The sequence below is a fragment of the Crocodylus siamensis genome, chromosome 1, assembly GCF_052110815.1.
Source record: "Crocodylus siamensis isolate JL-2025a chromosome 1, ASM5211081v1, whole genome shotgun sequence".
Lineage (NCBI taxonomy): Eukaryota > Metazoa > Chordata > Crocodylia > Crocodylidae > Crocodylus > Crocodylus siamensis.
This window is the reverse complement of record NC_143395.1, coordinates 325749268-325763740: the sequence shown is the minus strand read 5'-3', so window position 1 is coordinate 325763740 and position 14473 is coordinate 325749268. Positions and strand designations below refer to the sequence as shown.

At 43.1% G+C, this 14473-nt stretch overlaps 2 long non-coding RNA genes across 2 annotated transcripts in view; both read left to right on the top strand.

The window, feature by feature from the left end:
- Positions 1–2859, top strand: part of LOC149874835 (uncharacterized) — a 29186-nt gene extending 26327 nt beyond the window's left edge. Inside the window, exon 3 of the long non-coding RNA XR_016439971.1 lies at positions 2806–2859. This is a non-coding gene — a long non-coding RNA (uncharacterized LOC149874835). The remainder of the gene's footprint in view (positions 1–2805) is intronic.
- A 518-nt stretch (positions 2860–3377) lies between these two features.
- The window catches only part of LOC149874834 (uncharacterized), a 63665-nt gene continuing 52569 nt past the window's right edge, over positions 3378–14473 (top strand). The window contains exons 1-2 of the long non-coding RNA XR_016439969.1: positions 3378–3552; positions 3942–4046. This is a non-coding gene — a long non-coding RNA (uncharacterized LOC149874834). The remainder of the gene's footprint in view (positions 3553–3941; positions 4047–14473) is intronic.

Here is a 14473-nt window from a genome sequence, read left to right as displayed (position 1 = left end):
GTCTCTGCACTTCCTCCCTGTCTGTTGCTGTTTTCTGAATGGAAGGAGAGAAAGGGGGCAAAGGGATTTTGGGTTAGGGTTTTTTCACCCCTGCTGGAGGGTGGGGCAGATATACTGGAGCTCCCTAGAGGTGGGGGTCTCCAATTCATCCACTACACCTTTCAACACCGGCTGGGGAACCCCTAGAATGAACTCTGTTTCTACCCACCCATTCTGAAAACAGGGACAGGCTGGGAAGGAGCAGGGGTGATTGCTCTGGGAAGCTGGCTGCAAACTTGCAGCCAGTAAATAGATTACACTCACCTCTGGAACCAACAGTGAACTTCTGTTTGGTCTGGGGCATTACTGCAACTCAGAATGCTTCCTGCAAAGTGTTCTGAGTTACAGTGAGCTGCGCTTGCATCTGTGCCCCAAGAAATCATCAACTCTCCCACACCTTCACACGTGTTCCAAACCAACCTCTGGTCCCAACAGTGCTCAACTGCCATCTGCACATGCTTCCACATCCAAGTCCCACTGATACAGCCCCCAGCTCCATCATTCCTTGGGGATCTGCTGCCATGTGTTTCCTTCTGCTGCTGATTTCTCCCCCTTTGTCTCCTTGCTCCCAGTATCTCTGGGGGTTATAATCTGCATGCAGTCAGCACAGTTCTTCAAGACTTTCACGCCCCAGGGCTTCTTAGAGTTGTAGTCCAAATCCAGCCAGAAAGGCTACTCCCTCTGTTGTTGCACATTCACATTACAGTGCATTCCATTTAGTCCACAGAGTAAATTACAGCATTATAGACTTCAAAGACCTCATAACATTTTTTCAAAGCTTCTGTAACTTCAATGCAGGTCAAGATTCAAAAGTCAGGGACTTTTGAAAAGTAGCCAAGACATGCAAGGTACATTTATGCTAAAATTCAAAAGAAAATATTCCATATTATGGAGATAAATTTGATATGTATTGTTGAAAATTTTTGAAAAATGGTAATATCAGATTCTTCTGCCTGAAATGTGACAATGCAAGGGATTCTATGGAAGTAGGAAATGCATATGCTGTATCTTGGTTATCTCTGATTAAATCCCAAACTTTTGGATAGAAACTCCCCCTGCCAAAATCCACATTTTTCCACAATTAAAATTCAACGACACTTTATTATATATATATATATATATATATATATATATATATATTTCGTTTTAATCACACAAACATATAGATGGGGGGGTATCCAAAAAATTAAGGTTTTTTTTTTAAATCAGAGAAAACCAGGATCCGTAATGATGACAAAGTCAAGCAGTTATTTCCTGGAATAAGTAAAGTGCATGGTATTACTATTGTGTCTATTTATAGCACTTTTTTACACTTTTTTACTATTTACAGCACAATTTATAAAACCTCCCAGATTGGGGTCTTGACATTTAAAACAATTTTCATGGTGTCAAAGCTATGACAGGATTGAAATGAGGTATTCATAAGAAATTAAGTAGGAACCTTGATTATGCTGCTTAAAATGTTACTTTCATTGGGCAATTAGTATATGAACCCAGCAGCATTAGGTTTGTTTTCTAAATGACATCTCTCTTATGAAATATTTTTGCAGGTCAGCATCTGTTAAGAATCATAGAAAACAAATGAATTGGGCATTCGAAAACCTTGAGAACAATCATCAACAGTGAGGGAGAGATGCAGTATATGCTGATAAGCTTTGTAAATGAAAATGGTGATCTGTCTGTTAACACAAGGTGGCTGCTGGAAGTTCTAGAACCTTTAAATTGTGGTTTTCTCTGATAAAAAAATCCCCAATTTTCAGATTTAAAAAAGTATAGTAACCCAAAATGCACATTTTCCTGGGATTAAAATGAAACATCACTATATAAATATATCTGTATTAGTGTTGTTTCATTTTAATCATGGGAAAATGTGGACTTTGGGTTACTTTTTTAAATCTGATTTTTTTATCAGAGAAAACCAGGATTCCTGATCATGAAGTACCATCACTAGAACATGTTACCGAAAGAGCTGAAATATCCATACCCCCAAATTTAAGATTTTATAGTCAATGAGCAATTACCAAGATTGTTATGGTAAATATCCCCAGCTCTCCGAACTTTTTGAAGTAATAATCACTACATGCTCCAGCTACATTGCTTGGATTAGATACTGAGTCAGTGAAATCTGATTTTTTTGTATTTAATTTATTATTAGATAAGAACAATCAGAGGTGTAACTTAAAAGTTTGGTACACTAGGGGAACGTTTACTTGAAACTCCTAATGTGCAGTCGACTAATTCTACTGCATATTAGCACATCAGGGCAAAAAGTGTGCTAATGCACTAACGTGTAGTAGAATTAGTTGACTGTGCATTAAGCATCACAAAATGACCACGCACCATTTCTATTGCACATTAGCCTGACTACTGTGCATTATGTTGTACCTCATATTAGAGGAACTAAAATTAATGCTTGGTCTCAATGGCCACATTAATGCACACTTAGATGCACCCTAGGTGGAGCAAGGGGGGTAGATGAAAAGTGGTGCTTACCTCCTTGCCCAGTGGCTGCTAAGGAAGCAGGGTGGGCTGTTGCTGCTTCGGTGTAGGCTCCCCCAGTATAAGTCACAGTGATGGGAGCAGTGGTGGCTACCATTCTGATCCCCCCTCTGAATCAGGTTCCAGGAACCCTGCTTGAACCTCTCCCCCTAAGATATGTTACTAAATTGCAAGGATTTGAAGAAATTTGACATGCTGCTAACAAATTAAAGGAAGTTTCCCCAAATATTTTTTAAATGCCTGTGTTGTTCCTGTTTGGAATTTCAGCTGCAACTCGTAAATTCCCTCTGGAATTTGAAAAAACAAGAACACCTCACAACAAAGGATAAGCTTGATTTAGGTAAGAATGTTAAAATTTATTCCCCTGTCATATTGAAGTGGTTTGACCTTATAACTAAACTTGAATATCTTTGTGGAAGAATTCAAATGTCATTATCCAAGCAGCTATAGTTTTATGAACATTTTCTTTGTTATGCAGCACATTCACTTTAAGATTTGTTTATATTTTTCTATCTTATTTTTCTTTCCTTCATAAAAAATGAGGAAATAAGGAATAAGAGGTTTCTTACTAAGACTGTTTTTTCACTAACTAAATGAACCTCTGAAAGTAAACGTAACTTCTGACACTTGTTCCCCTGTGTCTAACCTCTTAGTTATCCCAGGGGTTTGAAGTTGCACTGAAGTTGCATTCCTGAGTTCTCAGCATAGTTCTCTAATCAGCAGGTCAGAAGTTTCCAACCCTTCTTTTGAAGCTGGCATCTGGGCAGCCAAGAGAGGGAAAAACATATGAACAGGGGGAAGAGTATAAATAGCTAAATCAGTCTGTGGCTCAGTGAACCAATGACTTTATTTCCAAGAAGGAAGTAGGTTCTCTGTTCTAGTTTTAACTTTTGCCCAATAAGGTAAAAAGTTCCCCCCTGCTCTCCCTCCATTTTGTCTGTGGATAGCTTGAAAAGAAGGCCTGGAGATAGGGTCTAAGCCATTGGAGAAAATATCAGCAAAAGTCCCAGATTGGTAAGAACCTTAAAGGTGCAGGGTCACGGCTCTGTGTGTGTGTTGGGTGCCACACTGGCTCACCTGGGCCTGCTTCTGGGAGCTGTGGGGTGGAGTATGTGTGTGCGAGTGCAAGTTTGTGGCAGTGGGAAGGGATGCAGCAGCTGTTGGGATGCAGCAGCTGTAAGGTATCTTGGGCTGTGTATAGACAAAATGAGGGGTGTGTATGTATGACACTTTAAAGTGGGCAAATGCTTTTACACCACTTTAATGGTGTTTGCATGCCTCACCTATGTATTGCTCATTAATTCCAGCTGTTGTAGGAAAGTCTGGCAGAATAATTAACCTTAAATGGCTTGAGGCACAGCCATCTGGGCATTCAAAGGAGTTTTACTTTGCTACCCCTACAGCTGTGGAGTGAAGCACTGGGCTCCATGCTGCTCAGGGGCTCTGCAGGAAACCCTGCAGGCAGTCTGGCAACAGTGCAGGAAAGCAGACTCCACCCAAGAAAAAAGGTGAGTCTGATTCTGCCCCCTCCCCCTAGAGCCTACCTGCCTGCCTGAGCTGCAAGGGGGGGCAGTGCTTCCCTCCATGGCTGCAGTGCCCCCCGGGACCATGTGAGTCAAGTGCCTGCATGCAGGCAATACTTGGGGAGGTCTGCCTCTGCCACAGAGGGAAGCAGCATTCCCCCACAGCCTAGGGACTGTTCCACCTGCTGGCAAATTCTTTTTTATAATGAACACCTTAATTAAATCAGATCAATGACATACATATGCTAAATAATTTAAATTCTTACATTAAATTTTTACTTCTTTTATTCTCTTCTATCAGACATGTTCTCTATAGATTTGTCAAACATAAAAAAATTAAAAGATTCCAGATAATAACATGTGTAATAGTTCTATTACCCACAATTAGAACAATAATTATGAAATAAACTTTTAAGTGAATAAGATTTCTACGCTATATTCCATTGACACTTAGCACAAGTTCTTTATTATTTTAAAAACCATGAATTAAAATTACATGCATTTTTTTCCCTCTTTTCTTAGGGACTTAGAATTTACTGCCAGTTTATGAATCCACAAAGCTTTAAAGTTCTTCACTTTGTTTAAAAAGAAATCAGTGTACTATTTTTTACTCTATGAAACAGTGGGGAGGCTTAGATTTCTAAGTCTTTACTTGGAGTGAAATTATTTTTATGAGTTTTTTATGATTTTGGTATTTGTTCTTTGAGTATTGAACATTTCTAAATTGACTTCCTGTAGAGAAAACTTAGTACATCTCATTTGTGTAATACATTTATAATTTTCTGCTTTATTTGGTCATAATACAAAGAGTCTGTCATATCACCTAAGTATTTTAGTTTTGTAAATATCCATTAGAAATTAGCTTCTTAATGGGTTACTGTTCCATATGTGTAAACAATATTTCTTGTCTACATTCCTTTTTCTGTTTGCTTTCTTTTAAAAAAGAATTATTAACTATTTACTTCATAACCTTAGGCACAGATTAATGTTCTAATTCCTAAATATGTTTCTTATTTCCTGGGAGAATCCTCTCCCCAAGTAGGCTACTTTATAACATTAGGAATACAAGTCAACCATTACCACCATCACTTCATTTTCTCTGGCTACATTTTAAAAATGAAGGTGGAGCAGCATCACTACATTTGCATAGTGCTCTCTTGGTGCTTTTTATATGTATTCTTAGGAAACCAATCAAATAATATTTATGATCAAAGATTGGTAGTTAGCTGGGTTAGTCTGAAGTTAGGCAGAAGGCAGGGCAGAGTAGTACCTTAAGCAAGGCAGGGTAGTACCTTAAGGTGTGTACAAGCATTACATTTTGACCTGTGGCATTCCAGTCTGGGAATGCAGGGGTGCCCTCTGGCATCCCACTTTGCCCTGCTTCTACCTCTCTACCTCTAGGGAGATGTAACCCAACTGACAGAAAGCCCTTATCCCCTGACAGCTGAAAGGCTGGGAAAAGCCAGATTCTCTCTATATCCCAGAGGCTGTAAACCAGAGGCTGTTGAGTACTTACACCCTCACCCAGTAACTGGCAGGAGAAAGACATCCACTATCCTGGATCCACCCTGCCTACCCTCAACTCCACCATCCCTGAGATTCCTTAACCCTCCCACCCAGACACAGGCTGCTCTTGCTTCCCTGGAGATCTTCAACTTCTTCCCCCAACACCCAGACAGGGCCAAGCTCATTTCCATGGTTTCCAGAGACATCTGCCCCCTGTACACAGGCAGGGGCCAGCCCAGTCCTGCCTCCACCATCCCTGGAGTTCCCTGATCCCTCTCATGTGAAGATGGCTTGCCCCCACTCTGCCCCTCCCACCATATTTCTTGACTCTCCATCCCATTCTGTTCTTCCACAGCCCACACAGACCTTACTCTGACCATACATCTGTGCCTATACAAGGGGCAAGGGTGGAATCTCAGTTCCCAGTGGGGCCAGACCCCCACAGTTTTTGGGCAGATTGGCCTTACCCTCTTCACCCACAAAATTCTGTCTTTCTACAGCCCTCCCCATGAATGGAAATGGCTGGGTTACTCCCACCTTCAAGCTCCACTCTCCCTTCCCCCAGTTCCCAGAGATTCCTGCCTCTCCTATTTCTGACCACCCTGGATACTTCCCTCCCTTTACCCTGGGTCCTAGCTGGGCCATAAGGTTGTATCCATGCAGAGGGTGGAGAAGGTTCTCTGGTTGTGGTGGGCCCAGAAACCAGGCTTTGGACAAAAGGAAGAAAGGTCTGGCAGATTGACTGCACTCCCTCCTTCCCCCAAACTGTGGGGATCACCCCACCCACACACACACACACACACACACACAAGGACACTGACTAGCCTAGCCCTGCCACCTGCTCCTGTGTTCCTTAATCCATCAGAAGCCTCCCCCACACCTCCCACAGACCTCATCTGAAGAGTTGGAAAGCTGAAGAACCAAGATCTACAGTAGATCTGAGAGCTGGTGCCTCAGAGGTAATGATTCATTGGACTGCAAGAGAGGGGACTAACATTAGACCAGCTGAGGGAGGAAGGGAGTGTTGCAAAGAGGGCGGGGGGCGGGGCACTTGCAGCACTAACTAATTGGCCCTGACCAGTGCTCTGAGCTACTGTCACCTATATTCAGGCAGACAGATTACTGAAAAGCACACTGGGATGTGTGCTCTGGGTTTCCATGGCTAGGTGCTTTTAGCATTCCAGGCTGTCTGCACAGCATACAGACAGTCCTTTGTAAGTTGTGCAAGTTAAGGCATCTGAAAATCAAACAGCTGAATGTCAACTGGTTGATTTGGATGTTTGTGTGCATACTCAGATACTAGCTAACTCAGGGAGGCATGAGCTTCTGTAGGCTACAGTGTGCTTCATCATATGCATTTGTCTAAACATCTAGTCCCATTTTAACGAGGAAAAAAGGATTTTCTCTTTTTTAAAGGAGAAAAAGGCAGCGTTCAAGCATGCATGGGGGAGGGGGAGTAGAGGGAGGGTGATCAGCAGGGATCCTGGTTTTCTCTGATAAAAAAAAAAATCTCCAATTTTTGGATTTAAAAAAGTAACCCAAAATCCACAATTTTCCAGGATCAAAATGAAATGCTACTATATTTGTATGCATATACACTATAGGATATACAATGAAATGCTACTATATTTGTATGCATATACAATATAGGATGAAACTAAATCTTCGCTTCACTTTTCTAAGGAAAAATAAGCAAACTGTTGATATATATATATATATATATGCATGTATGTATGTATGTATGTATGTATATCACTAATCATTTTGATCACAGACAAATGTGGATATTGGGTTACCAGGGATGTCCAGGAATAGGTAACATCTGTGCAGGGAGTTTCAGGATTGCAATTCTGAATAAGTATATATAAACTCTACTGAAGATCTATTTTAGGCATCTAAGTCATTAAAAAAACAAGAGGGAGAGAGAGAGTTTGGGCTTTAAAATCCTTTTATAAATATAGCTTTAAATGACTTGCCTGAAGATAATTAAAGAAGCTTTTAACAAATTAGGAGTGAACCCAGACCACCTTTACCCTTTGTTCAGTGCCTTAATCATAAGAATATCTAAAAAGAAACAATGTGAAACAGAATGTATCTCTTCCACTTGCTCAAAGTGATTTGTAATTGAAGTTGTTCATATTACTGAAGTTGACTGGTATTGGACTTGTTCATTGGTACATGGAAATTGTATGTTAATCTTTAAGGGTGGGATTCTATTTCACTTACATGCCCAGATAGCAATTTTCCAGCTGCCATTTTTGACATTTAAGCACATAGCTGCCATTTTTGGCATTTAAGCACAATTTGTGGTAATTTCAGGTAATATGGATATGCAAGTATCTATATTGCTACTGAATATGCTCAGTAGGCTGCACTCTGGCCCATATGCCCATACCTGAGAAAAAGTGTCCAGATTCTGACCCCCTAAAGTCTCAAGGTATTTTAATTCCAGTAGGAGAGTGGTACCCCAGATTCTAGACCTGTCTGATGCAGAAATACTTTAAATCTACAGTTCTCTAACTTCCCATTAAAGTGATTTAACTACTAGGTCATTAATCAATTGCTATTCATTCCCCTCTCCTGTCTAGGACATGCATGTGCACACATACACATGCACACATTGGGACAGTGTGTGGCAGCTATGTTATCTTTCTTACAGGAACTGGGGCTGTGGGCTGGGCTGAGGGCAAGGCACCAGCTAACCTGGGGGCACTGTGTGGATTCTGTCTGATTCACTGTTCTGCTCCATCTTGGCACCTGCAGTTGCATCCTGGTCATGCACCCCTCAGGTGGGCACACTCAGTACTGGCCTTATACTCCCTCCCTGATTATGTTACGGCATGGCCAGGCTGGGCTAGACTCTCCATGTGAGGGCTGTTTTGTAGCTTGCCCAGTCCAGCCCAGTCCAGCCCAGTGGGTGCAGGTGCCAGGATGGGGCCGGACCTGTGAGTCAGCATGGGGCAAACAGATTCCACAGAGTGCCCCCAGCCTGGCTGGTGCCTTGGCCCAGCCCCAGGCTACAACTCTAGCTATAGTGACAAAGGGTGTGTGTAGATGAAACAGGGGCCCTAAATTGAAGCACTGGGTTTTTAAACCCTCTGCTTCAATTTAGGGTAAAGTAAACCCCATGTTGTGCACACACCCCACACTTACCAGCCTCTCTGGTGGCGGGGAGGGAAGAACTTGATACAAAGATAAATAGACATACTGAATACTGGGTATACTGGGCTGCATTAGTAGGAAGTTATCAAGGAAAGTGATTCTTTCCCTGTGCTCAGCACTAGTGGGGTCATATCTAGAGTACTGTGTCCAGTTTCAGGCCCCGTGCTACAAAAAGGAAGTAGACAAATTGGAGAGAATCCAATGGAGGGCAACAAAAATGTTTAGGGGACTGGGGCACATGACTTATGAGGAGAGGCTGAGGGACTTGGTTTTTTGGGGTATTTATACATAAGCATGGAAGCTGCTCCAATGCACTAGAATTCCAGCACATCAGAGCAAACTTGATTAATCTAGCCTCCCATGTCTCGTGTATCAGTGTCTCCATGCATAAAAATGGTGGTGGGGTTGCTTGATCTAAAGCTCATCAAATGAGATAAGGCAATGCTTTAGAGTGCTCTTGGAGCCACCCTAATTAAAGTACTGCCCTGCCACCCTGCCCTCAGAACATGTGTAAAAGTGCCCATTTAGTCTGGAGAAGAGAAGACTGAGGGAGGATTTGATAGCAGCCTTTAAATACTTGGAGGGTAGTTCCAAAGAGGATGAAGCTAGAAGTTCTCAGTGGTGGCAGAAAACTGAACAATGAACCGTGGCGTCAAGTTGCAGCAAGGGAATCTTAGGTTAGATACTGGGAAAAAATAGTTCTCACTAGTAGGGTGGTGAAGGACTGGAACAGGTTACCTATACAGGTTGTAGAATTTCCATCTTTGGGGGTTTGGAAGACCAAGCTAAACAAAGCCTTGGCTGGCATGATATAGTTGATGAAAGTCATGCTTCGAGTAGGGGAATGGACTGGATGACCTCCATAGATCCCTTCCAACTGTAATTTTCTATGATTCTATGTTAATAAAAACACGTTGAAGAAAAAAGAATAACAGAAAATATGATTAATTTCAATGCAATATAGGATGAAACTAAATCTTCACTTCACTTTTCTAAGGAAAAATAATCAAACTGTTGATGTATAAAGTAACTGGCTCTTTTGAACAACCCAGAACAGTACTGCATTAGCATAGTTAAGCTGAGAGAGGTAGTTAGTAGGGTTGTGTGAAATGGCACTGTTCCATTCTGTCTCCAATTTTGACCTCTGTACAGAACAGTGCTTTGTATCGAATAAAATTTTGAGTCGAAACAGCCTCACTGTTTCTCTTTGTTGAAATAGTAAGGCTATTTTGACCCTGTTTCAACTGTTTTGCTGGACCATGGGGCAGGGGAAAGGAACTCAGCCCAGCTGGGCTGAATTTACAATCCCAGCCAGGGTAAGGAAGGCGCCCAGCTGGGCTGATGTCTCAGATCCCGCAGGGAACAGGAAAGTGGGCTGCCTTCCAGCTCCACATACAATCTGGTGTAGGGGAGATGGTGAGGCAGCCCAACTGGGCTCCCTCCCTCCCCCTGCTGGATCTTGCACTGGGGATGGGAAGTTAGTACAGCTGGACTGACTTCCCATCCCCGGTGCTATGGTTGAAACATTTTGACTTTGGAGACCTTTTGACTAGCCTGTTTTGTTTGTTTGTTTGTTTTGTTTTTGAGGCTATTCCAATGGCCTTTGTTTCATTTTGATTTTGCTGTTTCAACCTCAAAATGAGTCAAAACAACATCGAAATGAAATGACCATCAAAATTTCACACAGCCCTAGTAGTTAGCAATGTTAGTCTCGAGTCAGGCAGAAGGCCAGAAGATATGCACACTATAGACTAACTAAAAAAGACATATAGAGATCACTAGCTTTTGTGAACTTGAGTTCACTTAACCAGATGCTTTGAAAGGACAGCATTAGAATAGCATATGTTTTTTTGGCAATCTCAGAATGTACATGGAGGTGGAAATGGTTTATATGCAGATCTAGAGTGGGTCTGTAGTTCTCAGGTAGAGCCCAGGAGCTGTCCTTCTTATTGTGCTGCATAGGGGTCCAGTCTGGTTGATTATTGCAAGGCTCTTCATCACAGAAATATTCCCTCAGTCTTAGGTCATGGAAAAAAAATCTCAAGGTGTCCATACAGATGTACCATATTGAGTTGTGTAGGAATATATAAAGAAAGACCACAGGATAACACAAGAGTATATGTTGTAGCCATGTTGGCCTAAGGACATAGGCAGACAAGGTTCTTTGTGTACATCTGATATATTTTACTAAACCAACTAAAACAATTGGAAAAATTCTTTTTTGCAAGCTTTCGGGCATGAGTGACTGGTGCCTCTTAGTCAGGGGGGCACACTTAGTCAGGGGGACACACACTCCTCCCAGCAACCAGTCAGTGACCAGAGGATGAGTTGTCCCCCTGTGGCCTGTTCCACCGACTGGGAGTGAGCCCCCCCCCCCAGCTGATTGCAAGACAGTCAATCCCTATGGCTGATTGCTGTGGCCACTTCCAGAAGTGGATGTGGCCATCTCTGGGAGTGAAATTGCACTCCACTCCCTAGCCAGAATTTGCAGGGGGGGGCACCAGCACTCCCACCCGATCCCCTGCCCGTCACCTAAGTTCCAAGCATGGCCAGTCAGGGATTGCACTGGTGCTCTCAGGGGCTGCACATGCACCTCCGTGCACCCCCTATAAATCACCACTGCTTTCAGGTACAAACATCCTTCATCACGGGATAGTACAGACATCTCAGCTGGGCTGAGAGTGTGGTTGCATAGGTTGACGATATTAATGTAGATCATAGACTTGTTATTGGAGTATGCAAGTTTGGAAAGTTCTGCTTCCTTCTTAAAGGACTGAAGGGGTTTGTAATAACCTTCATTGTTGGATGCAGAGATCTCCTCCTGGTAAATGACTGTTATGTCCTGGTGGTTCTGCATGCCCTTAGTTACTTCTGCTAGACTGGAGTGCCTATACAGTGGGATCAGGGATGCTGATAGAAGAGATATGGTGGTGCTTTAATTAGAGTGGCTTTCAGATCCATTCTAATTAAAGAGCACCTCCTCCTCACCTCCAGAGCATGTGCAAACATTCCCGTGGTATTTATCTGTTCCTGTTTGCTGTATAGAATAATGATAAAGCGGTGCCTCAATTTCTGGGAAAGAGCGAACTAGAGCTTGTCAGAATGTACTGTGTGGTATGTGGAATGAAGTGGATTAGTCATCTGGAATCCCTTGGGTATGAAAGTCATTTGCTAGCTTCTAATTAAGCTGTCCTAGGCATTTTGCCAAAATAAGTCAAAATACTTTACATTACCTCTGGTTAGATCTCTTTACTCTGTGCCAAAAAATTAAATTTAACAGATAAGGTTGGCACCTTAGAGACTAAATGGATAAGAAAAGGAAAAGCTTTCATAAGTGACTGTCAGAGCACCTTTGGTGCCTGCCACTTTAAGGCTTGAGTGCAAGCAGCAGAGCGCCTGGAGGTGCGGGCTAGACTGAATGAGGCAATCACATGACTGCAAAGGAGCCCTGGGGTAGGAGGACAGGGCTGAGCAGTCCCCATTTTAGACCTAGGCTCTCAGGACTGAGGCAGCAGTCTGCTGCTAGCAGATAAAAGAGTAACACCTGGCTGAACTGCTGCTCAGTATTTCCTTGGAGGTAAGGGCAGAAGCTATGGGGATGGCAGGAGGCTCCTGCTCCTGGGTATGACTTGAAACTACACTATGCTGGAAAAGGATGGTCTGTTGGGACTACCTGTGGTGGAATAGCTCCTCAGAAATGCCAGGCCAGTTGCCTCATCAGTGAAAGAGAGGTAAGGGTGCCTTATGGACACCTAAGTCCCATGGAGTGTCAGACCCCAGAGGCCCCAGCAAAGGGGGAAGATAGAGTGACCCCAGTGAGGGGGCAGAAGTTAGTGGTGGCTTGCATAGAGTAGGGTGCACCATTGAGGCCTGAAGGACTAAGCATAAGTGGGTGTAGAGTAGGGTTGTAAGGGGAATCTGAAGGGCTGCACCAGGGGGTATGTTGGGTAGGGCTGTAGAGATAGCACGTAGGCCAACCCCTACAAGTATGCAAGTGTGTGAAGTTCCCCAGTAAGGGGCTAGGGGCAGAGTCAGCCCTGTGTGAGGCAAAGCTGGAGCCACATACAGTATGGAAGCTCAAGTAACCAGAAGGGCTGTGTGTGGTCCAGCTAGCGTAAGACTAGGCAAGTCTGATGGCCCAAGAGGGGATGCTCAGGGGAGCAGGGCAGGTACAGAGTGGCCTAGTGATGGGCAGTATGAAAGAGGACCAGTGAAAGTGGGAGGATTGAAAGAGGCCCCAGAGGGGTGGTATGCATGTAGCCCAGTTAAAGGCAGAATGCAACAGACTCAGCATAGGACTGAGTTTGTCCTGGCTTTAAACTGGAGGTGTGATAATAATTTGGATGGCATCTGTGAGGCATGAGACACAGTATAGGGAAGGTATAGAGCCATGTATAGTGTCCCCTGACATTGGGTCATTAATATGGGCAGCCTCCTGCATTTTACACCAGCTTAATAAACAGGAAGTTGTGACAGGTGAGGATGGGTGGACAAGTTAGCCGGCCAATGTTGAGACCTGGCCCTGAGTTGGCTTCTTGTCACAGTGACACTCTAATTTGTTAGATTCATATCATCTGATGAAGTAGGATGTTGCCTGTGAAAGCCTACACCTGTTTGAATCACTTACTCTCTAAGGTGCTATCCTGCCCTGTTCTGCCTGACTTTGCCTAGGTGTCTGAATGTCCCTTACTGGATATTTTCAATTTGTTGGATAAATATTGGTTAGGGATGATCTAGGATTAGCTATGCATGGGGTGTTGCTTTAAAAAGCAACAGTTGGAAGGAAGGACCTTTCCCTCCAACACACACACTTATGGATCTCTAGGAAATCATGAGGAGAACTCTGCAGTTTTAAGTAGGTGGGTTTTGGAGAGGGCAGTGCTCAGCAACAGAAGAACAAGCCAGAATTCCTCAACTAATTTAGTTATGAATAGAGATTCTGGTTTTATCTGATTTTTTTTAAAAAATCCCAAATTTTCTGATGAAAAAAACAAACACAAAATCCATATTTTCCCATGATTAAAATGAAACACCACTATATATCTATATATTAGTTTAGTTGCATTTTAATCATGACAAAATGTGGATTTGGGGTAACTTTTTTAATCCAAAAATTGGGGATTTTTTTAAATCAGAGAAAAGCAGGATCTCTGCTTAAGAATTCACTTGTATGGAGTCCTGTTACCATCACATGAACACTAGGCAGGAGTATGGAGAAGTGGCCCAGTGATGGGAGGTATGAAAGTCTTATCACTCCCCCTTTAGAGCAATTAGACAGAAAGCAAAGGCCAGAATGAGTCTAGATGTTCAATGCCTTGCTGATTGTAGCTTGTGCCAGACAGCAACAGATAAGAACTACTGCTGACTGCCCAGTGCCTCAGTGAGGGCACATTTCTGTCAGGGCAATGTTGCTTAGCTTTTCTTCAACCAAGGCAGGGATTGGCAAAATGCAGCCCACGGGCCAGATGTGGCCCGCCAGGCCATTCTATCTGGCCCATGGGGGCCCTAGACAATTTAGAAAATTAATATATATCTGCCCCCGGTGGCCTGTCATGAAGCCCTCAATGGCTTGCCAAAACTCAGTGAGTGACCCTCCACCTGAAATAATTGCCTGACCCTGAACTAAGGAATACACACATAAGGCATTGTGGCCTGGGCTTTTGAGCTTCCTTATATTCATCTTACTCTGGAGGTTGCAACACTGTGAAATTTTATAGGAGCTTCTCCATGTTGCCACCAGGCCC